General features: G+C 48.4%; 1 protein-coding gene across 1 annotated transcript in view; it reads right to left on the bottom strand.

Annotated features, from left to right (window-relative positions):
* LOC119567445 (maestro heat-like repeat-containing protein family member 1) overlaps positions 1-27,342 on the bottom strand; it is an 850,842-nt gene that overhangs the window by 596,749 nt on the left and 226,751 nt on the right. The window lies entirely within an intron of this gene.

Genomic DNA, 27,342 nt, shown 5'->3' with positions numbered 1-27,342 from the left:
GAGCACATAATGGAGGCAGGACTAACTGTTAAGGCTAAGAAGTGTCAAATAGGCCTAAACAGAGTGACTTACCTTGGACACCAGTGGGTCAAGGAACTATCAACCCCCTACAGGCCAAAGTGGATGCTATCCAAAAGTGGCCTGTCCCAAAGTCAAAGTAACAGGTTCAATCCTTCTTAGGCTAGGCCGGTTATTACAGACAATTTGTACTGCAATACAGCCAAATCACCATCCCACTGACAGACCTAACCAAAAAGAAACAGCCAAATGCCGTTCAGTGGACCAAAGAGTGTCAGAAGGCCTTTAACCAGCTTAAAGCGACACTCATGTCTGACCCTGTACTAAGGGCCCCAGACTTTGACAAACCATTCCTAGTAACCACAGATGCATCCAAGCGTGGTGTGGGAGCAGTTTTAATGCAGAAAGGACCAGATCAAGAATTCCACCCTGTAGTGTTTCTCAGCAAAAAACTGTCTGAGAGGGAAAGCAACTGGTCAGTCAGTGAAAAAGAATGTTACGCCATTGTCTACGCTCTGGAAAAGCTATGCCCATATGTTTGGGGACGGCATGTCCACCTCCAAACCGACCATGCTGTGCTACGGTGGCTTCATACCGCCATGGGAAATAACAAAAAACTTATTCGGTGGAGTTTAGCTCTCCAAGATTTTGATTTCGACATCTAACACATCTCAGGAGCTTCTAACAAAGTGGCTGATGCACTCTCCCATGAAAGTTTCCCAGAATCAACTGGTTAAAATCATCCTTGAGATGTGGAAAATATTGTTAGTTTTTATATACTTGATAGTATGTTTAGAGGTGCATGTGTCTTATTCACTCTGTTTTTTCCTAGAGCTCCAGGAAGAAATCCCAGCCAGCGTTTCACCCTATCTGTGATTTGGGGGGCGTGTCATAAATATAAAGGGAAGGGTAAACCCCTTTAAAATCCCTCCTGGCCAGAGGAAAAACCCTGTCACCTGTAAAGGGTTAAGAAGCTAGGATAAGCTCGCTGGCACCTGACCACAATGACCAATGAGGAGACAAGATACTTTCAAAAGCTGGGGGGAGGGAGAAACAAAGCCTCTCTCTCTGTCTGTATGATGCTTTTGCCAGGGACAAAACAGAAATGGAGTCTTAGAACTTAGTAAGTAATCTAGCTAGAGATGCGTTAGATTCTGATTCCTTTAAATGGCTGAGAAAATAAGCTGTGCTGAATGGAATGGATATTCCTGTTTTTGTGTCTTTTTGTAACTTAAGGTTTTGCCTAGAGGGATTCTCTATGTTTTGAATCTAATTACCCTGTAAGGTATTTACCATCCTGATTTTACAGAGGTGATTCTTTTTATTGTTACTTCTTTTTTACTGTTTCTTCAATTAAAATTCTTCTTGTAAGACCTGAATGCTTTTTTCATTGTTCTTAAGATCCAAGGGTTTGGGTCTGTGGTCACCTATACAAATTGGTGAGGATTTTTATCAAGCCTTCCCCAGGAAAGGGAGTGTAAAGGTAAGGGAGGATTTGGGGGGGAAAGACGTTTCCAAACGTGCTCTTCCTAATAATAATAATACCGGTTAGACGTTTGGTGGTGGCAGCGAAAGTCCATGGGCAAAGGGTAAAATAGTTTGTACCTTGGGGAAGTTTTAACCTAAGCTGGTAAAAGTAAGCTTAGGAGGTTTTCATGCAGGTCCCCACATCTGTACCCTAGCGTTCAGAGTGGGGGAAGGAACCTTGACACCTTCTCTTGCATCCCCTGAGCAATCTGCTCATAGATATAAATGTTTCTATGGCTGCTTCAGAGCTCTGTCTGCACAACCGCTTCTCCCTACAGGCCTAGTAGATTCAATACCTCCTGTCTACTCCAGGCACAAGTTCATCTGGAGCATGTACCCAGCATGGTCAGCTGGGCAGTTGCAATCAATAATGGGGAGCTGCTAGGTGTGCTCACCAAGCCAGGCAATCAGGAAAAGGAATTTGAAAAATTAATGGGGCTTTAAAAGAGGAGGGGGCTTCCAGTCTCTATGATCCCGGGCAGTGGAGCTCACAATGGTGACCAGAGCAGTCAGTGTGGGGCATTTTGGGACAGCTGCTGGAGGACAGTTATGGTTGACATAAGTAACACAGCATCTATACTTGCACTGCATTGACCTAAGTACATCGACTATGGAACTTGGCTGCTCATGGTGGTAGTGTTATTAAGGCAGCATAACAGGATACTTACATGGGTGGGAGCCAAATTTAAGTGTAAATACATGCACCACTAATTTGACATAAGCTGCCTTGCGCTAACCTATCTTTGTAATGTAGACAAGGCCTTGTATCCATCCAGTAATGGGTGCCAAAATGGCTTTCTGTCCCTGCTCATCTTTCAAAGGATGGCATTGCCCGGCCAGGGACAGGGGCAGGTCACTGGGATCAAAGGGAAATTAACCTGCACCCCCGTTATTTTGCTATGTGGTGAGGCTGTTGCTCTTTAAGGGGCAATGGGGGGGCAGCGGAGGAGCAGGAGATGGTGGGGATGGGCAGGTGTCAGTGGAGGGGCAAGGAGGGTGTCAGGACAGCAGAGTGAGGGGTGGGATGAAAGGCTGATGCTGGGAGAGCAAAGGGGATGGGAGGGGAACGTGTAAGAAGGAGCAGGTAGTGAGAGCAGGGCAGGCACTGGAGTGCTGGGGAGGGTTGGGCACTGGCACTAATAGGTGAGGGTCAGGTGTTGGCAGGGCCAAGGGGGGTGAGGGGAAGGTGTTCAGTAGTGGGGGCAGAGTGGGCTAGGGAAGGGGTGGGAGCCAGAGGGGTAGAGGACAGGTGAGAGAAGGGGTGAGGTACCTTGTGGGAAGTGGGGTTAGGGGAGGAGCATGTGACAGATGGCAGAAAGGGCTCAGGGCAAGGGTGTACTTCAGGGGACTGATAGGGTGAAGGAAGGAGCAGGCTCTAGCTGAGGCAAGTCAAGGGGCAGAGGTGGAGTTGGCACTCCCCCCCTGGGCCCCGCAATACAGAGCTGTCAAGACATCAGAGTATGCCTATGCCTAATGCTCATTATTCAGAGAGGAGAGCTGGGACCAGGCAGATTATCAGGGGAGCTGTGTCAGGGGCAGGGCAGATGGGAGGTGAGGGGATGGGTGGGTGGCAGAGGGTGGGGCAGCTGCTGAGGAGCAAGGGAAGGGGTGATCTCCAGAGGGATAAGGGGAAAAAGGACTTGTGGGACCCAGGGGACAATGGGGGGTGAGCAGAGGGGCAGGCACCAGTGGGGCATAGGGAGAGTGAGAGGAGGGACAGGAGCCAGGAGACTGGGTGGGAGGATAGAGGCAGGGGACAGAGGTTGGGAGGGGTGGGTGCCAGGAGTCAAGGGTGGTGAGAATCTGCATTGCTGGTTTGTTGCTAAGAGCAGGTCGGTGCCACCCCCACAAACACTGCCCTAGGGGACACAGCTGGGACTCTCCATGCCTGCCAGCCCCACAGGCATCCCCTTTCTTCCAGGCAAACCCCACAGCCAGCCCTTCGTCTCGTCCGGCCCAGTCCCTTCCCAGGACAGAGGCAGTGTGTCAGGTCTGGGCTCAGTGGGTGGGGGATGGGCAGTGGGGCATGCTGGAGGGTGTAACTGAGTACTGGGGGGAATCAGGAGCTGTTGCTAATGAGACCGGGGAAGTGGGGAGGGGAGGGGGTATTTCCCCAGTTCCTGCCCCCTCCATCTGGGATAAGCTTCACTGGGTGCCAGTCCTAGTTCACACCTGCACAGCACGTCTGCACTAGGTGTTTGCATTGGGGCACCAACATGCCTGAGACACCACCGTGCCAGGGGCTGTAACCTCACAGACAGAGCAGAGTACAGGCACAGACCATTTGGCAGACATTTGGCCATTTGCTGGGATATTGGAGTATAAAGCAGGGAGCTGGGCAGTCTTAAAACCACCCTGTCAGAAGGGAGTGAGACATGGGTCCTGCCCAGAGACAGAGGATGGCTGGAGACTTGAGACCTGACTGGGCACTGCTGGAGTGATCTGTAGAAAGGCAGGATACAGGTGCAGTTACCCTGAAACTGGGACAGACTCCCCTTCCCCCATGACCAGAAAGGGCTATGGGGTTCACTTCCGCCCTCCAGAGTTCAGTGGCTGTGGAGCTCATGCCCCACCTCTAGTTCATGGGTGCTGCAGGGTTCACTTCCCCTCTCCCAGGTGCAGGGGGGTTGTGGGGTTCACTCCCCATCAGTGTAAATTTCTCTCTCCATCTTCAGTCTCAGGACTCTTTGTTTCTGAAGTTAATAATTTTCACCCATAAAGTGCAGGGGGCACCAGATCTGAGAGGGTGCAGGGAGCTCTGACACTGAGATGAGTGACAGCCTGGAATGAGGGGCACCCTTGAAGTACAGCAGTGGGGGAAGGGGAACAGAGAAGTAGCCAGATCCTGGACCCCAGGATGGCTGCTTTTTGTTTCTCCTTAAACACACAGATCTGCCTCCCTCCTGAGGCATCACATGTCCAGCGAATTGCTAGGGGCTGCAGGGCTGGAGCTGGGCTCAGTGTTCTGAAACGTCAACTTAACTCCAGCATCCCTGAGACAGTTCTGAGAGCAGCAGCCGAGTAGGAAGAGTCTCCCCTGGGATCAGCATCTCGCCAAGATGATGCCCCAGGCCCTGCAACTCCTGGCTTTGTTATTACAATGTGCATTTCACACAGGGCTGGTCTGAAGCAACCCAGGGCCCCAGATACCATTCCCTGACATGGGGCCCTGCTGTGACCCTGTCCAATGAGAGTGGCTGTGGAAGGGGCCAACCACCCAAGGGCTCTCTGCTGGGGATGGGGCCTGAAAACCTCTTTGGACAGGGGGAGCAGCTGCGGGGCTCAGTCCCCTTCGGACACTGGGGCCAGGGGCAGTGCACTGACCCCAGCAGCTGGGTGTCTCTGGGTGGGGGGACAAAATAACTGTGTTTTCCTCTTCCTGTCACATAGACCCTTATGCTGGGGTGCAGTTGGCAGGCTAACACCTCATAGAGACACATGACAATTCCCTCTCAGGGTGATTGGCTCAGGCTCTCTGCAGACTCAGGCAGGCATTGCTATGTCTGTTACACTGTTTCAGTATTTTCTTTGCAGCCCTAAGGATCTGAAACATGCTCTTCTTCATGGAAACCAAGAGGCTGATGTAATCACATGACTCCAGGAGCGGGGGCTTAGACATGTGTTTGTAGCACCTCTGTTTCATCTGGCCCTGGGCCGTCTGAGGTAGGAGCTGGGGAAGACCCTGGAGCTGATGTTTGAACAGGAGGAAAAACAACAGAGTGGCAGGTGGTGTCTGGGTTTATCTTTCCCTGAGCCCTTCCCCCTGCAGTGTTACCAGGGATAAGGGCTGTAAAGCTGCAGGCTGGAGTTATAACCTGCTCTAGCTATTTGCCCAGGATGGTGTCATGGTGCCAGGAGCAGGAAACATCTCTGGTGGGGATCCCAGGGCAGCATCCCTGGGGGGAGGGGCAGTTCCTGGCCTGAGGGCAGGGGCACAGAGTCATACCAGGGCTCTCCATACACCCAATCCACACTCATTGCATTGCCACTGTCACTTCACCTGACCTCTGCAACCACCCACCCATATTGCACACACCCTGCCCAGACACATCCCATGTTGCACCCACCCCAACTCATCATGCTACCGCTAGCCACTGTCCTGTACACACACACTCACTAGCTCCTCATGCAGCCAGACCTGCCCCCAGAGCAGCCAACTCTGGGAGTGTTCAGACCCTTCTTATAGGTGGTCTGGGAACTCCCCTTATTTTGGGAAAAATCCCCTCTGATTGGCTGCTTTTCCCCTGCCTGATTGGGCAGCCAATCAGTGATACAATGTGTACTGATGAACAGCTTGGTCCCTCTGCCTCCGTAGCAGGTAGAGCTCCTGCTTCCTGGCTGTGCAAATAAAGGGCTCCCCCTGCCCCTTATTTTCCCAAGTACCACTGCCTCCATATGCTAACCCCTGTCCTTCTCTGATTTGTCCCTGCACCTAGCCCACAGGTCTCAGCTCCCGCTTACTACAGGGGTCTTCTGAGGAGCTTCTGGTTTCAGGGAGTGGCCAGATGCTCCTACCCCAGCTTAAGTGTCCGAGAGGTCACCAAGGTGGCCACTGTCTGCCGCCAATCCATGGAGAGCACCAGGATCTTCAGGAGAGGGTGTGGCCCTGCCAGTGTGCTTGGCTGGAAAAGGCTTGTGAGCCTAGCCCAACAAGACCAGGTAAAAGGGTGCCAAGGCTGGAGTAACAGGCAGGCTTAGTAGTATCTCAGCACATCAAGTGACACCCCAAAGGGCCCAAACCAGTCGCACTCTGAAGGGCGGATGTGGGTATTGGGGGGCAGAATTTACAGCTGGGCTGGGGACAGGCAGATGTGGGGGTGAGAGGGACATAGGATTAATCAACCAGGCAGTTGAGGGGAAGCTGGAAGCTCTGTAGCAGCAGGGAGCATTTTGTACAAATCTGTGTCATTAGATCTCACTGGGGTCTCCTAGCCAGAGCTCCTGCCACAGGGGCCGAAGTCACCTTCCCCTATAACCATGGGGGAGCTGGTAACGTGGTAATTGTCACACACCTGGGGGATGGGCAGGGGTGCATATTGACCCAAAATGATGGGGGGTTTTTAAGATTATATAATCATTTTTGGTTGGTCTCATGATTAAAAAAAAAGCAAAAACACCTGAGACTGGCAATATGGGAGAGGCATGGACAGGGTGAGTTTAACCAGAGGGAACAGAAGCAAGAAGAAAATGTGAATTAAAATAAAACAAGAACACACAGAATCCTGGAGAAATAGTGAAAAACAGAAATGAAAAGAATGAAAGGAAAATATCCATGACAGGGGAACCAGCCAAGGGGCAGCAAGAGGGGAAGGGATAAAATCAGGGAAAAGAATGGAGAAGCAAAGAGGGATGATCTGTAACAGGGAGGAGAGAAGAGTGGGAGAGACACAGGAAAACAAACAGGGAAGGGAAGTGAGGGCTAGAAAAATTGTGAGTAGAAAAGGACAGTATGAAAGAAAGGGAGGGAGAAAGGGAATGTGACAAGGGCAGATAGCAGTATTAAATGTTACTGAAAAGTGAGACTCACTCATTATTTTCCTATATTAATTCCTGGGCATTGCTGCTAATATAGTGCCATTAAGAAAACTGTACTCAGTAGCTGTGGATCTCCTTTCCATACGTTGTGATTATTAAAGCTCCTTCTCAGCTCCTTTTACTTTCCTGCTTTCCAGTTACTTACTGTAAATAAAACATTATAAATGATTCTTCTTGGTCATTCCACTTAAATGTCCCAGCTGCATTTGTTGGGGGCAGAGTCATGGGATTTGCTTCCTGACTTGGTTGTGTCTCTCCAGCACCCAAAGGGAATATTGTGCCTCTAGGAAGCCTCTGGGTTTTACTGTGATGTTTCACTAGCCAACCTGTGCTCTGTCTTTTGCCCTGTACATCAGAAATTCCTCAGCTGTGCTCTGCAAAGAGCTGACTGGTTACACAGGGTGCAATCCATGAAGGGACTTAGGCATTGCAATGCTGAGCATCATGGGGCCTAATTTTTAGGCAGCTAGAAAATCACAGGAACAACAGTGTGATCCGCAATGCTGAGCAAGGTGCCTAAACTCCCTATACAATGCATGGGCGACATAGGCACCTTACAATGAGATTCATAAAAGCCAACTCAGTAGGCAGGGAGACATCTAAACTAGTCAATGGGAGTGGCTGACAAGGGAGAGGGGTATCCTAATCCCTTTCCTCGCTCACACAGAGGTGCCTAAATTTGGCCTGCAAAGGAGCATCAATCTCCACTTAGCAATTCAATACTAACACACAGGTGACCCAGACTGATATCCGGCCATGCATTTGTCAGTGAGGCCTATGGGTCTGGGCATGAGCTGGTGCTGGGTCTGCCAGCATCACATCCAGCATTACTTGTGAGGGAGAAAGGATCAGAAGAAGTGCCCCCTGCTCCCCTTCAGGCAAGCATGCTGTCATTAAACTTTGGAATATTCTGATGTGAGGTTCCTTCCATTTCTCCTTTTGTAGTTGTTCCACTGTGGCTAAATAATGAAAGACTGATTGAAGCAGTGGTTTGGATGCCTGCGGTGTCCTGCCTCTGAGATGGGTTCCCTAACCACTGGACACTCATAAAAATAACATTATTACAAATAAATAATTAAAAGGTGTGGAACTACATTTCCAGGGGATTTCATGAAACAGAGGCCAATTCAGGCAAGCAGAGCAGATAAGACAAATTTGTGAGCTGCTACTGATACCCAAGAAACTCCATTTTAAAGTCCCAGATTCCATTTTGTATCCCTGGCTTCCATCTGAGAGAAAGATATTAGCAGAAGTGACTAGAAAGTTCTGACAGAACAGTATAAAGGTCTATGTGTCAGCTGACAGTTGAGAGAGGGGCAGTTGAGAGAAGACAGACAGCTGAGAACCAATGGTTGAGAGTGCTCACAGAGAGAGAAGAACAGCAGCAGAGGGAGCCCTGCCCTGTCACTTGAGCAGAGGGAGAAGAGACAGAGAGAGTGCGTGCACAGGAGAGACAGTACAGCGTGGTCAGTACAGCGTAGTCTGTCTGACAAAGTTATAGTTATAGTGTTTGTGTATATGTGTGTGCATGTGTTACTAAAGATGTGTGTGTGTGTTGATTGTGAATGGAATTTATACATGTAGGACCTCAAGAATATTTAAAAACTGCTGTGGGCAACCTGTGAATGACTGATCACCGTAAGCAGGACGTACCACTTTAAATTGTAAGGCAATATGGTTTGGGGTGCTCTCAAACTTGTTGTAAGGGATTTGTGCTTTACATCAATAAGGGATTTGTGTCTTATAACATCAGGATCTTTAGTTTGCTGTGAGCGATAATATCAATAAAAGGTGCCTTGTTTTGAAACTCTGCTTGTGTCAATCATTTATCAGAAGGCTGTATCCATATCCTTAATACCCTGAAAAATGGATTTTGAATCATAGAATCAGGATTGGAAGGGACCTTAGGAGGTCATCTAGTCCAACCTCCTGCTCAAAGCAGGACCAATCCCCAATTTTTGCCCCAGATCCCTAAATGGCCCCCTCAAGGATTGAACTCACAACCCTGGGTTTAGCAGGCCAATGCTCAAACCACTGAGCTATCCCTCCCCTGCTCATGGGATGTCCCTAAAATGGTTTACAGTGATGTTGACCCACACAGGGTGTCTGGAAATAGTGATCAGACTTGGGACCTTTGGAACCCTGAATGTTGACCCACACAGGGCATTGACACTGACCCATACAAAGGCATCAGCAACAGGGAACCTCATTGATTACCCATCTAATATCCTGTCCACCATTCCCTAGTAATAACTTGTGTATCACCTCCTTAGTCTGTTCTTCCGAAGTCATGAGTTTCCGGGGTTGTTAAGGAAACACTAAAGGACACAGATATAACCTTCTGATAAAGTGATTCATAGAATCACAGAAGATTAGGGTCAGAAGAGACTTCAGAAGTTCATCGAGTCCAACCCCCTACTCAAAGCAAGACCAGTATATTGACACAGGCAGTATATTTTAAAACAAACAAAAAACCCAAAGTATATTTTTATTAAAGTAACTAATAACCCCTACTACAATATAATCTAAAAATAGTAATTAGACATGAATCTCTTATTGCAAGTTAACTACAATAGCATACAGTTTAAATTATTCAAAGTGAGGCATTTTGCTACAAATAGCCAGTTTGTAACAATTTGCTGACAGCAGTTCTTAACATACTCTAAATTTTACATACATAAATTGCAATTAACACACACACACATACAATTCAAGCATACACATATTTAATACTAGACTAGACTACACTACATTAAAGCTATATTTGAAAACTGGCAGGCTTACTTTATAAATGCTGTAGTATCCTTCTTTTAATCGCCTGCTGCTGCTGCTCAGCTATTTTTGCCGTCTATTTTCAGTCAGCTCTATTCACAGTTTCTACAATTACAGCTCCCTCCTGGAAGCTCCTTTTGTCGGTTGGTTATTTTGTTTCACCATTGCTGATATTATGGCTGCTGCTGAAGCTGCTTTAAGTGCTTTTCTTCGGCAGAGCTCTCCTCGGAAGTCTAATCTGTCTCTCCAGCAGGTCTTCCAGCAGCTCTTCTTTCTGACTTCCAATCTCTTCATCTGTCTTCTCCTGATTACTGCTTTAAGCTGCTGAGCGTCTAGCTTTATATATTGTACGGAGGCTGCTTGACCTTTCTCTCACCCCATTGAGAACACATTGGTCTGTTCTCGGGGTAACGCTATGAGATGAAAGGCAGACACATTACAGCAAAGAAAACTGACCAGGAATTCTTTGAAACAGCGAAAACACTTATAAAAAGTATCAGTTTGTTTTATGATGGGGAGTGCATGTGTAAACTATTTCCCTGAATCAAGCCTCCTTTGGCAGATCTATCACTTCATCCAGAGAAGGGCATTGGACCACACCGGGCCTTTTAACACCACAGCCCTGGGGAGGGGGTGCTGGGATGGACCATCCAGTGAGGAACACAAGTCCTTCTACCACCTACACCCTATTTTGGAGCTGCTGCCAATTGCTCACCCTATCTGTGGTAACTTTTATCCCTTCTGCCTCTCCCTATCCCTATCTCCTTATTCCCTTCTGCCCCTACCTGGCAGTGCAACTCCCCTTTTCAGAACTGCAGATCCTGCAGCCTGTCCCAAGTTTTGTCCCTCTGCCCCTGTCCTTCCCCTCCTAGAATCTGTTGTACCCTCCTCTGGACACATTTTGGCCCCTGCACAAATTCTGCCCATCCCATGCTCTGATTCCCCCCTTAAGCCACCTATGATTGCAGGGAGCAGATTCTGATGGTGAGCAAGGGCAGTGGCTTGGGGATGTTACCGAGCATGTCATCGTGGGAGCCCTCTCAGGAACAGTGAAGTAGCAAATTCTAATGGGAAGCAGCTTCCGATACAAGGGGAGCTCCTCTTCCTCCTCCCCTCCTATGACTATGAGCAGCACAGCTCCTCTGCTCCTCCCTATCCCTCCAACACCCAGCCTGTGAATGGGGAGAGGACTCCCCTACAGCAGCCTATCCCAGGCCTGGGATAAGGGAGAGTAAAGAACCTCAGGAACTGCAGAGGTGAAGCTGGGGTCAGGGTGGAATTGATGGCAGTGATGGGTGCAGAACTGAGGTGGGGACTAGGAGTTTGGGGCCCTGCAGGTGTTGTGGCTGGGAGTAGAAATTGACAGAGCCCTTTGGTGCAATCTTCTTTGTTTACAAGTGTGACATTATCTGAGGCCCTGTCTACACTGGCAAGTTTCTGCGCAGAAAAGCAGCTTTCTGTGGTGTAACTCCCGACGTGCACACACGGCCAAGCCACTTAGTGTGCAGAAACAGCGCAGTTGCAGCGCTTTAAAAAAACCACCCCAACGAGAGGCGTAGAGCTTTCTGCACCGGGGCTGCAGTGCTGCGGTGCCAATGTAGACATCATGGTCGATTACAGCGCTGCGATTGGCCTCCGGGAGGTGTCCCACAATGCCAGTTCTTGCCTCTCTGGTCATCGGTTTGAACTCTACTGCCCCGCCCTCAGATGACCAACCACCATCTCCACCCCATAAATTCCTTTAAAATTTTGAAAGTCCCCTTCCTGTTTGCTCGGTGATGCATGCAGTGGTCTCAGTGCATCTTCCCAGGTGACCATGCCTGCTCCACGCACCGGGCAATCCCCCGTTTGGACCAATGCCAAGCTACTGGAGAGAGGAGGCTGTCCAGTCCCAGCTGCGCTTCAGCCGTAGGAATTATTATACCTACGGACAGATTTCACGATGCAAGACAGAAAGGGGCCATGACCAAGACACACTGCAGTGTAGGGTTAAAATGAGGAGCTGCAGAACACCTACCAAAAGGCGTGGGAGGCAAACTGCTGCTCCGGTGCTGCGACCACGAGCTGCCAGTTCTACGAAGAGCTGGATGCGGTACTTGGCGGTGACCCCACCTCCACTGCAAAGACCACTGTGGATACTTTGGTGGCTCACATGACAGTCAAGAGTGGAACGAGCCAGGACGAGGAAATCTTGGACGAGGAGTGGGAGGGAGACCCAGAGGCAGAGGATGACTTGGAGGCCAGAGATGCATGCAGCCAGGAGCTCTTTTCTACCCTGGAGGAGGATAGCCAGTCACAGCCAGGGATTTCCCTACAACCCCCGCCCCCGAATTTCCCCAACACCCATTCACCCCCAGTTTTGTGAACTAGTTGCATGCAGTGTTGCCAATGTAATGATTGTTTGGACATTTGAATTGAAATTTAAACACTAATACACACTTTAAAAGCATATACAGTGTATGATAAAATACGTGTATCTAAAAAAGTAGAATACATTTGAAAAGTATGAACATAGACTAGCTTCCTTATACAGCTGTTGTTTTTTACGACAATGTCAGTGCATTCATTTCGGTGATGTTGACCAACTTAATAATTTCAAATTATGATTTGTAAGCAAAGTCTAAATGAGCTCTCCCTGATAGCTAGTGATGAGCTGGAGGCTGGGGGGAAAGGCTTCAGGAGCAGATTGTATTTACATCCATACCTAATCTACCTAGGTATCCAGCAAACAGAGCTGTGTTGCCCAAGCAATAGATTTTGGCTGGGGTTGGGTTACAAATCACTTGAATGGAGAGGGTAATGAAATGTTATTATTCTTATTGTACGAGTAAAGGGCAGTAGAACTGTACTTAGCCTGTGCTGATTGAGGGTATCAAGAGAGAGGGTGGGGACAGGTGTTTTGCTTGATGGTCTGCCTGAGTCACAAGTACGATCTGACCTGCCCCTCTCCACTGTTTAAAGACAGAGCTGAGTAGGCTCCATAGATAGTCTTTTGTTTTGTTAAGTGACCACTACAGTTGAAATCACTGATAATCAGGTCTAAGTGCTTAGAACTTTTGTGGGACAGTGTTTCTGTGGAAGAGACGGCCCAGTCTGCACTAGCAGCGAGGTTCCCCCACTGAGAGCTCAGCTGAAATCACTGAGAGCTGGATGGAACCTGAAGAGACTGTCACAGTGAGGTCACAGTGGCAGGTGGCAGCAGAAGGTGACGGCGCAGGGCCATTGGCAACAGAGCGATGGAGTGAACGGTGGCACAACAAACAACAGTGGACAGAGCGAACAGTGAGCAGCTGGAGGAATGAGCAAGGTGCTTTTTGCCCCCCACCTCGGAGGTGAACTCATGTGAAAGCACCTCTGAACTCGGAGTCTCCACTGACCAAGGACAACACCGGTGAGTGTTAATGAGGCTGTTAAGAATGCTGGAGGCACACCACAGTTCATGTGAAAACACATGGCTGTGGCACCATACTTTCTATTTAGGCAAGAGATACCACACACTACAAACTGGAGGCCAATGTTAAGTTCATTGTCACTTGTTCAGTTGGACCCCAAACAAATGGCTGCTTGTGCATTTGATGGAGCTGCACACTCCTCTGAAAGACACGATGGAGTACAAGCTTTGCTCAGAGAACAGTGTAACGCTAATCTTTCCTATACACACTGCGGAGGCCATCTACTCCAACTAGTGCTAGTACAAGCTGCAGACTCCGCAAAAGACATTTAAAAAGCTAAAAATTTAATGTCTTCATTATATTCTTTTTTCAGCAAGAGTCTAAAAAGACTGAATATCTTGGAAAATATAGAAGAGACACTGGGACTGATGTTTAAATTAGTCCAACCTGGAAAAACCCTCTGGCTTTCTCATGAGAGATCCTTGGCTGTTGTCTTAAAATTACTCCAGCCGTTATTACTGACTTTGGAAAGTATCTACCAAGACGGGATGGATCTAAGTAGTGAGGCTGGTGGATTACTTTTGCTACTACGTTCAGAGAAGACTATTGCCGTTCTCTCTCTTGTAAGTCTACTGTTGAAACCACTTGGATCATTAAACAATGCCATCCAGGCATCTGCTACAACAGTAGTAGATCTTTGTCTAGCAATAGAAGCTACATTTGGATCTATCAGAGAGTTATCCATTGAAAAAGTACTGGAAGAAGCAAGGGCTTCAGTCCAGAAGTTGACTAATGAAGGCATTTATATTGAATCCTTAAGTGAAGAGGACAAGAAGTGTTTGTTAAGACAACTGAAAAAGTACACAGACTTGATTCTTAAAAATCTACAACAGCGACTTCTAGATTCTACTCAACCTCTATGTAGCTTTTACAGATCCCTGTCCTATAAAACACCAACAGTTGAGTGGAGTGAGGCACTACCAGCAATGGGCCTGCCATGTACTCAGGACAGAATGGAGAATTTGAACACAGAGTGGAATATCATACGACGAATGAATGAAGATTTGACTTCAACTTCTTTTTTATCATCACTAGTGGCACAACATGATCTTTGTGTTCTGTTTCCTGGGATGAAAGAAGTAGGAATTCATCTCTTGCTATTCCCAGTCACAACAGCTTCAGTTGAGTGTTCTTTTTCATCATTGAATAGAATTTTGGGTTCTGAAAGAAGTCGCCTTCTGCCTGATCATGTGAATGAACTAATGAGCATACCAACTGAAGGAATGGAAGTACCGGACATATGAGAAGCCACTGAAGATGAATGCATTGCATTCAAGAAGTTCAGTAACAGAGTTTTGCAAAATTATAACAAGAAATCAAGAAGGATGTAGATGTAGTGCTTCACAGAAGGCTTGAGTACCAACTTTAATTTGTGTGATGATTTTAAAACATGAGTTAAATCTAATAAAATGGCCATGAAACATTTTTCAGATTTTACTATGGTGCCATATAGTCCACCTTCACCCTCACGGTCTCACCCCTCATCGGCCCTCACCCCCCCGCCCCATAAATTCGAACACCCCCCTAATTTCAATTCCTGGGGAAAACACTGGTCACAGCTGTCGGATGTTGGCGAAGCGCAAACAGGAGAGGAGGCCCATGGTAAGTGGATTTGATTTTGGGAATCACTGAAGTGAGTTGTTGGGGGCAGAAGGGTTGTAGAAAGCAGGCTTGTATCCCACCTCATGCCTAGTCTGAGCATCAGGGGGCAGTGATGTGGAGCACGGCGGAGGGAGGCGGTGGGGCCCGTGGTTGCAGAGGACGCCTGCAGAGGTAGGTGCTAAAGCAGCTGCGAATGGCCTGTCCCCCTGCCGAGAGCAATAGTGTAAAAAAAAATTGGGGGGGCACCACTTTTTGGCACCCCCAAATCTTGGCGCCCTAGACGGCCGCCTAGTTCACCTAGTGGTTACATGGCCCTGGTCAGACCAAGGGTCCATCTAGCCCAGTATCCTGTTTTCCAACAGTGGCCAGTGCCAGGTGCCCCAGAGGGAATGAACAGAACAGGTAATCATCAAGTGATCCATCCCCTGTCACCCACTCCCAGCTTCTGGCAAACAGAGGCTAGGGACACCATCCCTGCCCATCCTGGCTAATAGCCATCGATGGACCTATCCTCCATGAATTTATCTAGCTCTTTTCTGAACCCAGTTATGGGCTTGGCCTTCACAACATCCTCTGGCAAGGGGTTCCACAGGTTGACTGTGCGTTGTGTGAAAAAAACCTTCCTTTTGTTTGTTTTAAACCTGCTGTCTATTAATTTCATTTGGTGCCCCCTAGTTTTTGTGTTATTAGAAGTAGTAAACAACACTTCCTTATCTACTTTCTCTATACCAGTCATGATTTTATAGACCTCAATCATATCTCCCCTTAGCCACCTCTTTTCCAAGCTGAAAAGTCCCAGTCTTATTAATCTCTCTTCATACAGAAGCCGTTCCATACCCTTATCATTTTTGTTGCCCTTTTCTGAACCTTTTCCAATTCCAATATATCTATTTTGAAATGGGGCGACCACATCTGCACACAGTATTCAAGATGTGGGCGTACCATGGATTTATATAGAAGCAACATGATATTTTCTGTCCTATTATCTATCCCTTTCTTAATTATTCCCAGCATTCTGTTCGCTTTTTGACTGTCAGTGCACATCGAGTGGATGTTTTCAAAGAACTATCCATAATGATTCCAAGATCTCTTTCTTGAGTGGTAACAGCTAATTTAAACCCCAGCATTTTACATGTGTAGTTGGGATTATGCTTTCCAATGTGCATTACTTTGCATTTATCAACACTGAATTTCATCTGCCATTTTGTTGCCCAGTCATCCAGTTTTGAGAGATCCTTTTGTAGCTCTTTGCAGTCTGCCTGGGTTTCAACTATCTTTAGTAATTTTGTATCATCTGCAGATTTTTCCACCTCACTGTTTACGCCTTTTTCCAGACCATTTATGAATATGCTTAATAGGACTGGTCCCAGAACTGACTCCTGGGGGACACCACGATTTACCTCTCTCGACTCTGAAAACTGACTGTTTATATCTACCCTTTGTTTCCTATCTTTTAACCAGTTACCAATCCATGAGAGCACCTTCCCTCTTATCCCATGACAGCTTACTTTGCATAAGAGCCTTTGCTGAGGGACCTTGTCAAAGGCTTTCTGAAAATCTAAGTACATTATATCCACTTGATCCCCTTGGTCCACATGCTTGTTGACCCACTCAAAGAATTCTAGTAGATTGGTGAGGTATGATTTCCCTTTACTAAAACCATGTTGACTCTTCCTCAACAAATTATGTTCATCTATATATCTGACAATATTGTTCTTTATTACAGTTTCAACCAGTTTGCCCAAATACAGGATGTGGCCTGCAGGTCCCTTGTGTTACAGCCAAAAATATTCTAATATAAATCTATAAACCTATAATACCTGTTATAATAAAACAAATAGTCAAACTCACAAGAGAATTGGAAAGCAGTAAGAAAAGCAAGCAATCAGGCTAGCCCTATAGGCTGCAATGCCTCATATCCATCACAACTTTCTACCTCTGGATAAGAGATAGGGAAAAGTAGAGGATGGGGAAAGGTGAGAGGCAGCAAATTGTGTTGGGAATGTCCCCACCCATCACAACTTACTGCCCTGGGACTGTAGGTTGGGGAAAGGTAGAATAAGCAAATTGTGACAGGGCAGCAAAGGAGAGGATACACAGATGTTAATAACTGCTACCAGAGGCAAATTGTACAGACAATGTTAACTGGCATGGTGAGGAGCAGCGGGTAGCCCTGCGGGAGAAGGAGGGAGAACTGGAGGGTTGTTTCCTACAGCACAGGGATGCGTTAATTTGACTCTACAAATAACCAGAGGAACCTGGTGGTACAGCACTGATAACTCCATGGTCCGGACTAAGGGAGCAGCCCTCGCAGCTCAGCCCAGCGCGAGCAGACAGTGAACGTGCTGTGGAGAAAAATGACCACATCTTACAAATAGCTTCCTAGATCAATCTCTGATCAGAGTGAATCCCACCCAAAGTCTGTGTCACCGTGAAATAGGTCCCCTGCCTCTCTGTAGGACCAGGAACCCATCACCCCCATGTCCCAAGTCTCTGTAGGCATCCAGTCTGCATGTCTCCTCTCTGTCCACTCAGTGACAGGGTGCCTATGCATAATGCCTCCTTAATGCTGAGAGGAGCTGCCTGTTCCTAGGGTAATGTGGTTCCCTGGAGAGGGAGGGTCTGGGGCAGGTGGCTGCAGTGCAATCCTTTTTATTTATTTATTTGGTTAATTTGCATAAAGGAAGAAACAATCATCCCATTTATTGATTGATTGATTAATTTGCATGAAGAGAGAAACAGAAAACACAATAAAAATACAAAAAGGAAAATGACTGACAGCTTGACTGAAATTACCGAATACCACCCGTCTCACAGGACAGCCAACAACATTATTCACTCACATAACTTCACAAAGCTGCCAAACTAGACTGTACAAAATCCGACACTATTACACAGACAGAACATGCTGGGGGAATCCAGGCCCTACAACAGCAATTCCCCGCCCCAGGGCAGGACAGTCAGGGCGCCCCTAGAAAGGGATGGCTGAGGTTTACCATGCTACTTTTTATCCTCTGGGTAACGCATTAGAACCCACTCTGAGTACCTTGTGGCGTTGCTTCATCTAGTTAACTTTTTTATCTTAATTTTTATTTAAAAAATACATAATTCTCCCATCTGCCCTGGGACCTTTTAAATCACCGGGCCCCTGGACAATTGCCCCGCCCGTCCTTGGCGGGCCTGGGGGATGAGGATACAATAAATAATAATAACAGACAGAGACACAGGCCAGACCCAGTGCAAATGTTCTCCCTAGGACCCAGGAGGCGCCGGGAGGAGCCATTCCCGGGGTCACGCAGCCTGGCAGCAGGAAGCGGATTGCTGTCGCTGCAGTGACTCTGTTGCGCTGCAACCCACGTTGCTTGCAAGACCCCAGGACCTCGGCTGCTGCCGCTGGGGCCCCCAGAGCCCTGGCTGCAGGCGGGGGAGGAACATTCCCGCTGCTCCCCGAGAGACTCTCTCAGTGCAGAGACCCCAGCCTGTCCCCCCTTCCATGACCCCCACCTTACTGGGACCCAGAGCCCTGCTTCTAGGCAGAGCCCCATGTGGAGAGAAGGTGAGACCGGCGCCCATCCTCCCTCCCCAGGGAGCGCTGCTCCCGGAGCAGCCTGTCTGCAGGGGCAAGGGGATGCCCCAGGCTGCTCCCAGCTGGGCTGGCTGCGAGTCCCTGCACTGGGCAAAGGAAAGCTGGCTGCCAGCTCCCGTGGTTTGCAGTGAGTGTGAGGGACATGTTGGGATCCAGAGGCAGGGTGGGAGCCAGCACCTGAAGGAAACTGAAGACGGGCTGGGGGGTCCGAGAACCGCAGGGCATTGAGGGGTGAACGGGGATGTGTGAGGGGGCAGGATGGGGCCATGGGGATGTGGGGCTGCTGAAGGGACGCTGAGAGAATACACAGGAATCGGGGCGGGGGAGGGTTCAGGGGAACAGAGCTGGAATAGAGGGAAACTCTGAGTGGGGGGATAAAGGGAAGGAAGAGGGGATGTGGGGAGAGTGGACTGTGGGGAGGCTGGAGGTAGAATATGAGAGCAAGTGGAGACAGCTGAGGAAGGGAGAGCTAGAGAGTGGGGAGAAGGGAGAGGGATGGTGAGAGATACAATGGCAAATCCACCAGACCATGGGGTAGGAGAGGGAGAGGGGGCTGCCCTGCCCAGCAGCCAGTGGGGAATCTTTTCCCCTAGAAATGGTCAAACAAGCATTGGAGATGGCTGGGCAGGGGAATTCCCCTTAAGGGCTCAGAATTTACAAGGCAAATATCCCCCCTCCCCACCATACACACCCTACTCCCAATTTAGTCTTTGATATTTTTAAGACAATGTCATTATTTGGGGGTCTGACTCCTGAATGTTAAATGTTTGGGGTTGACAGGACTGAACCGGGCCCTGTTCTGATTGCTCTGCAGGATTCTGGGTCATACCAGAGTCACTGAGAGCAACAGCAGGCAAGGAGTCCAACTGGTATTTAATTTGGGGTTTTTTCTGTTCAGTTCGGGTTCAGTCAGTAAAACAAAACTTTGGTTCAGGTTTGGTTCCGGGTCACATACGAAATCCCTGTTTGAACTGGTTCTCTCGTTCCAGCGTGAGTCCAGATAGCAAATGAGATCAGCATTGGCCTGACTGTCCCTGGGGGCTGCAGGGGCAGCACAGGGAGGCTCAGTCATTAGCTACCCCCAGCAGAGGGTTCTGGTAATCGCTAAGGCAGAGGAGGCTGGTGTCAGTCTCTCTTTGTGCTCAGGATACTGGAGCCCTGGAGCTAGCTGGGCTTCCTGGGGTAGATGCTGCTGCCTCCATTGTGATCTGGGAGCTCGGGCTGAGCAGCTGCTGCTGCCTAGCGGCGCCTGTGCTGGGACAGACCATCACTAACACTCCCTCTATGCCCAGCCAAGGGGGGACTTTCTGCTGTGACTGGAACCAGTCCCCTAGGGCAGCCCTGGGCTGTGCTGCCACCAGCTCCTGAGCTGGAGACTCCAGGTGATGAGAGAGAATTTGGAGAAAGTGCTGGGGCCGGACAGGAAAGTGACTCCACAAGCGGCCCCTCCTCACTCCATCTCTGCTCCCTGTGTGTCCTTGACTCCCAGAACTGCTGCCCTCACTGATGCAGCCAGGCTCACATTCCTGTTAGCAGTGGTAGTAGCTAATGGAGAGGAAACACCCACAGGAATGGCAGGACAGTAACCAGTTCTTCCATGCCAAAGGGGGAGTGGAGAGACAGAAAAGGGCAGCAGGAGCAATAGCTGGGGAGGGAGGTTCCCTGGTCCCAGTCTTGCCCAGACCCATTCCCTGCAGCACCCCGGGGCAGACTGACTTTCCTGGGACAAGGTGAGGAGCAGAGGGAGGAAAAGCCAGTTCCTGCCTCTGCCTAGTCCCCATGATGCTGGGGGAATGTGCTGCCCTGGGAAGGAATCCTTACCCAGCGAGGTCAGGGGAGGTGTCAGGGGAGATCCCACAAAGTTACTCCTTTGATTCTGCTCTTTTCTAGCATTTGGCTCAGAGACTCTCTTCCAGGAAGGTTTAAAAGTGTCTTGTAGGTTTAGTCCCGGTGGGAGGGGTCAGGTCTGTGTTGTAATAATGTAGCTGAGGGTTTTCCCAGCATGGCAGAGTCTAGAGTGTCTGTCTGCAAGGAAAGAACCTGGGAGGAATCAGTATGTGAAATGGACTAACGCTAATTCAGAAACCTCCCCAGTTGACCTTCTCACCCTGACAGGCTGCAGAATAACAACCCCGTTTGTTAGGGGGCTTATTCCTTCACCCACTTACTTCCCTGGTCCTTCTCGCATGAACAGAGAGCAACAATACCCGAAGTCCAAAGGTGCAAACAATTCGATGTTTATTGGGGTGAACTTCCAGCAAGCATGATTCCAGTTTCCTTCCTTAGTGTCCCCCTTTCCAGCTCTGACACCACAGAGCCTTATACCTGTGTCCCTGTTCCCATTCCTGCCCTTAGCCAAACATGATTCCAATTTCCCCACCCCCATTCCCTGTTCCCATTTCCCCCTTTAGCAAAACATGATTCCAATTTCCCCACCCCCATTCCCATTTCCCCCATCCACCCACCCACTTCCTGATTGACTGCAGACTATACAGTAAAACTTGAGTTCTGCTTAGCTATACCTTAACCAATCATTTTCCTGAAATTTAACTAACCAATCCTAACATGTTGTAACATGATTATTTAACCAATTATATCCCACCACCTTAATTAGTTTACACCCAGCAAAATTAATTATATAGCAGACAGAAACAATCACAGAACCAGACAGAGATTATACAGACAAACAATAGGGAAATCGGGACTACAGTGAAAGAACAAACACAGAAGTGAGGATTTCACATCCCAGCTATTGATAAGTGAGTTCTTGCCAGACAGGATGCTATCAAACTAAGTTTCCTTTTACATCTTCTAGGCACTTCCCTTTCTCTGCAGGCGATAGGCATTATCAGGACCTAACAGCCCAATAGCACCTTCTTTCAATGTGACTAGGTTGGAATGTGAGGATGTGACCGTTCACTTCCCAGCTTATGGCTGCCTCTGCTGCTTAGCCAAAGGCCTTAGCCTAAGAACAGGGCCTCAGACTGTCACAGTAAGAGAAGGCCGTTACACCCGCAGACAGTGATTTTGATTCTTTCTTTTATACCTCTATAACTAGCCAAGTGATAAGAATACACCTAAATTCTTAGAGTATAGGCCTTTACAGACAGGCCTGAATATCTATATCCTAACACCGTTTTGCTCTAGATCTTCCCATCTTCCTAGGGAACAGGGCAGGGAAATGGCTGTGGTGAATCCTGCTCAGGTGGGGATGTTTGGAGGAGCTGCTGGGGAGGGTTGTTGTAGAGGGGGCAGGGCAGGAAATACACAGGATGAGGCAGGGAGGGGGACTGGGTGTGTTAAACCTGCTGGGACACATGAACAGGCCCATTGGGGGATGGGGTGAAAATTCTCCCATTTCTGAAACCGGAAACAAGCCCCTGGACAGGGCTGGGAAAACAGACCAGAGTGCTGAAGCCTGAACCCACTAGTCAGACAGTGCGGTGAAATACAAAGGGAAGGTGCTTGGTTTCCTGTTCCCTGTGTGGAGCTCTGTTTCCCACATCAGCCTGTGCCTAGTAGTTGGGTGGCAAATGAGATTAAACTCTGCCCTCCTCCGTCTGCTGGGAGGGACAAGGAGCTCTCACCTTCTCTCTGTTCTGTGGAGCCTCCTGGCCACTGTGAGCAGGATGGGGGTGGGATTCTGGTCCTCCCAGAGCTGTTCTATTTTTGTGCTTCTTCCCCCATGAATAGTGGGATTGTGGCTGGGGCAGCAGGTACTGAGTGGGGAGCACCTGTTGTTGCAGATGCCGGTGACCTTTGAGGAGGTGGCTGTGTACTTCACTGCCGGGCAGGGGGCTCTGCTGGACCCCGGTCAGAGAGCCCTCTACAGGGACGTCATGCAGGAGAATTATGAGACGGTGACCTCGCTGGGTAAGGATTCCTGTCCCCTCAGCGATTTGAAGCCATGGGACCTGCATTTCTGAATCTGGTCAGGTTCTTCCCTCGTCAGTTTGATTAGAGGGGAATGGGTTGCACAGTCTACAGCTCCAGTGTGTGAGAGCCGTTCACCTCCATACCCCCTTCAGTGGGATAGGGGAGTCATAGACCTAATGGACATGCTAATATATCCCCATCCCTCCATCTGTAATAGGGGCAGAAACAGCATATCATCCTATCTGTATTAATTCTCACTCACACACACGATCTCTGTGCACCTCCCTTCCTGGGATGAGCTCCATGTGTGGGGAGGGCTCTGGGCGTTTAGACATAGGCAGGGGTTTAACACCAGAGCTGAACACCTCAGCAAGTCCCCCAGAGCCCACAGATCCTGAGAACTCCTAGTGAGGGTGTGACAACTCCCCCTCCCCCAGACATCTGCCTCTCCCAAGGGGAATCCGTGACCACATGCCCATCTGTTCAGATCCCACAACCCCCCAGCAAATTATGGGGTCAGTTTAAACTCAAGATGGTGTCCTTTGCAACAAATACTGCCCCAATCCTCATTGCACTCGGATCATGCCTGATTTCATCCCCTGAGCAGGACTCCCCATTCCCAAACCTGACTTGATCGCCCAGCTGGAAGCAGGGGAAGAGCCGTGGGTCCCAGATCTGCAGGACTCCGAGGAAAGGAAGATCCCAAGAGGCACCCGCACAGGTGGGGAGTCAATGACACTGACACAGAAACTATAAGGCAAATGAAGGGAAAAGCTGAAAATCCCAAAAATGTGGTGTGAGCCCCCCTCAGTTCTGCCTCATCTCACCCAGGTCTGGTGCGGTCAGCAGCTGTGTTCCCTGGATGGCTGCCCAGGAGAGATTCAAATACTGCCCAGCTGATTAGCAGAGAGCGCACATCTGGCAGCATGTGTTCAGGTGCCCATCCCCCCACGTTGCTCTGTCCTGCAGCTGCTCCCAGAACCCTCCTGCTGGCTTTGCAGAGTCTGGGAGGGGGGCAAATAAGGTGCTGATGTCAGGGTGTCCCTCTCCCCCCGCCCCTGTACCCCATCTCTGCAGAGCAGGGGACTCAGACTGGCTCAGGACTTGGAGCTGCTGCGGTGAACGGTGAGTGCCTTTCTTAAAGAGACAGTGCACTGTTTCTGAGATTTCCCCGGAGGCAGCTCACACAGTCTCTGTCTGTCTCTCACACACTTTCTCACACCCCCCCCCCCCCCCAACACATACTTGTATTATTGTTGTTGTTACTTTTTGGCACTTCCTGCAATGCACATATATTCTCTGTAATTTTATTCTTTCTAAGTGTGTTATGTTAAGTGTTTTCATAATTTTTATTTCTCGTACACTTAAATTTAATTCTTCGAGTAGTGAGTTCTAAAATGCCTAACCTGTTCTGGCTGGAATAATTATCCCTATGGTAACTTTTTAAAAATATACATTACATCTAGGTTTTTTGTTTCTACTGGTGACACACATCCACACATACCTCGGTGCACATAACAAAATTTATTCCGCACATGTATGGAAAAAATTAGAGGGAACATTGGTCAGCAGGTGTCACATCATCATGACAAATATCGCTTATGGCTTCCCACCCATCCTGTTAGCTGTCAGGAGTTTTCTCCCTGACTTCACTTCCCTCTCAGTGTTTGGATGGGATATGGAGACAGAATCCAGTTTCGCAGTCTTCCAACAGTTACTGCATTGTGTTTTCCCTCTTTGCTTTTCATTTTTGTCTTTCTGCTAACCCAGGCAATGAATCCTGTCATGATTCTTTCTCTCTCCCAGCAGATGATGTGAAAATGAGTGAGAATGAGGAGGGGAATCCACAGCAGGAAGGTCCTGAGCAAGTGGACCTGCAGGGGAACTTTTTGAGAAGAGCTGAAGAGAACTTTTCCCAATGCTTGGAACAGAGAAAAGCCTGGAGTAATTGTCACAGGTCAGAGAGGAAGCTGGAAAACCACCCAGGGAAGAAAGTGCATGATTCCTTTGAATGTGGGGGAGGAGACCAGGATTCCAAAGAAACCACAACCCAGCAGACAAATCCCAAAGAAAAGAAACCTTATCAATGCTTAGAATGTGGAAAAAGCTTCAATTGGAGCTCAAATCTTACTGCCCATCGGAGACTGCACATGGGAGAGAAACCGTATAAATGCCTTGAGTGTGGGAAAAGCTTCAGTCAGTGCTCAGGCCTTATTAGGCATGGAAGAATCCACACGGGAGAGGGACCATATAAATGCCTTGAGTGTGGGAAAAGTTTCGGTGCACCATCAGCCCTTATTGTACATCAGAGAACCCACACGGGAGAGAAACCCTATAAATGCCTTGAGTGTGGGAAACACTTCAGTCAGCGCTCAGGCCTTATTAGCCATGGGAGAATCCATACAGGAGAGGGACCACATAAATGCCTTTTGTGTGGGAAAAGTTTCAGTGGACCATCAGTCCTTATAATACATCAGAGAACCCACACAGGAGAGAAACCGTTTAAATGCTCGCACTGTGGGAAAAGTTTCAGTCAGCGCTCACATCTTACTTGCCATGGGAGAATCCACACTGGAGAGGGACCATATAAATGCTTGGACTGTGGGAAAAGTTTCAGTGGACCATCAGCCGTTATTGCACATAAGAGGACCCACACAGGAGAGAAACCCTATAAATGCTTGGATTGTGGAAAAAGCTTCAGTGTGAGCTCAGGTCTTATTATCCATAGGAGAATCCACACGGGAGAGAAACCGTATAAATGTCTTAACTGTGGAAAAAGTTTCAGTGTATCATCAGTCCTTATTACACATCAGAGAACCCACACGGGAGAGAAACCCTATAAATGCTTGGACTGTGGGAAAAGCTTCAGTCAGCGCTCAGGCCTTATTAGCCATGGGAAAATCCATACGGGAGAGGGACCATATAAATGCCTTCAGTGTGGGAAAAGTTGCAGTGCACCATCAGCCCTTATTACACATCAGAGAACCCACACGGGAGAGAAACGCTATAAATGCTTTCAGTGTGGGAAAAGTTTCAGTGCACCATCAGCCCTTATTGTACATCAGAGAACCCACACAGGAGAGAAACCTTATAAATGCTTGTACTGTGAGAAAAGCTTCAGTCAGAGCTCAAATCTTACTGCCCATCGGAGACTGCACACAGGAGAGAGACCCTGTAAATGATTGGACTGTGGGTAGAATTTCAATGGGCCATCAGCCCTTATTTCATATCAGAAAACCCACACAGGAGAGAAACCCATATAAATGCCTCCACTGTGGGAAAAGTCTTATTCGAATATCAAACCTTGCTTCACATCAGACGATCCACATAAGAGAGAGAACCCATAAATGTTTGATTGTGGGGAAAAGCTTCAATAAGTGCAGGGAAAGATTCAACCTGAGCTCACACATTATTCCCCATCGCATAATTCACAGAAGAAAGAGCTTGAGTGTGGGGGAAGCTTTATTTGGTGCTCACACGGCATCAAGCATCAGCAAATCCACGCAGGGAGGAGCCCTCTCAGATGTCTTTAGCATGGAAAAAGCGTCAGTTGGAGCTAACACCACATTGGACATCAGAGACTCCTCCACACAGGAGAGAAACTCTCTCAGTGCCCTGACTAGGGTTGGCCATAGTAAAAACTCCATTTCCTAATTCCCACACACATCAGAGGCATTTGGCTCTCAGGTATCCATCTGCCCATCTTTGGGGGCAGGTTCCAGCAGCAGCTGACCCTGAGCTGATCAGCGACACTCTAGCTTTGCCTGGTCTAAGCAAACCACAGGTAGAGAAGGAGAAGTCCCAATTAGCCCTGTGATGGGTTGGCCCCCCGATCTGGGGATGCCACCTGATGTACTGGGGTTCCACTGAGCCTGCCTGTTCCACCAGACAGGTCCCCCTCACTCTGCCCTGCCAAGCCAGGCTTTCCAGCCTACACTGGCAAACACACAGGTAGGGCCACATCCTCCTGCAGAAAGACACTGACACTGAGATAATGTCTGCACAGGAAGACCCAGCTCGGGAAGTGCCCAGCACTCGTGTGCACATCACCATAGGAGTGCAAACCCAAAGTTTGCATTGTCTTGCGCTGCACAGCAAACTGTGCAATGTAAGCTCATTGATCGCCCCCTCCCTCGATGTGGAGGAAGATATGCACAGATTCTTGCCCCCCCAGTTATGGATTCCACAAACTGGGTTTAAGGTAAACAAAATGAGTTTATTAACTATAAACATAGATTTTAAGTAATAATAAGGGATAGCAAACAGATCAAAGCAGATTACTGAGCAAATAAAACAAACACACAAACTAATTATTCGCAGGCCAGACCCCTTTCCACCCTGGGCCCAATCCTTTCTCCCTGAGCCTAGTTTCAGGTGTTCACTGCAGTCATCTTGGGTGGGGATCTCCTCCAGAGAAACAGAGATGGACTGACTTTGATTACCTCACTCCCCAGCCATAAATAGGATTTACATAAGGTGGGAAAGCTTTGTTTCCCAGTCTTATACCCAACCTCTTTTTGTGGAAAAATACAAGCATTCCAAGATGGGGTTTAGTACCAGGTGACATGACCACATGACCCTGCAGTGTTAAAGCAGATTTGAACCAAAGTTATCCCAGGAAACTTCTCAGGAAGGTGAGAGATCAGCATTTTCAAAGTTCCATTTTTCCTCCTAATCGCCCTTTGATTAGCCAGCCAGGCTGGTTGCATTTTGTTTGATAGGCGTTTCCCAGGTGCAAACACTTCTGTAATTGATACATAGTCAATATTCCTAACTTCAAATACAGAAATAATGTGATTACATGCATACAAATTAGATAATCGTAATCAGTACATCATAACCTTTCCGATGATACCTTACATGATCCATTTTGCTTAAATGTATTTTAGTTATGCCATATTCATATCATAACAATATCTTTATGAAGATTATTAGGGCGTAGTGCCACAAGCCCCTTCTCCCTGCCACAGCCCT

This window comes from Chelonia mydas, chromosome 14 (assembly GCF_015237465.2).
Source record: "Chelonia mydas isolate rCheMyd1 chromosome 14, rCheMyd1.pri.v2, whole genome shotgun sequence".
Classification (NCBI taxonomy): Eukaryota; Metazoa; Chordata; order Testudines; family Cheloniidae; genus Chelonia; species Chelonia mydas.
Note: the sequence above shows the minus strand (reverse complement) of the source record. Positions and strands in the feature narration are given on the sequence as shown.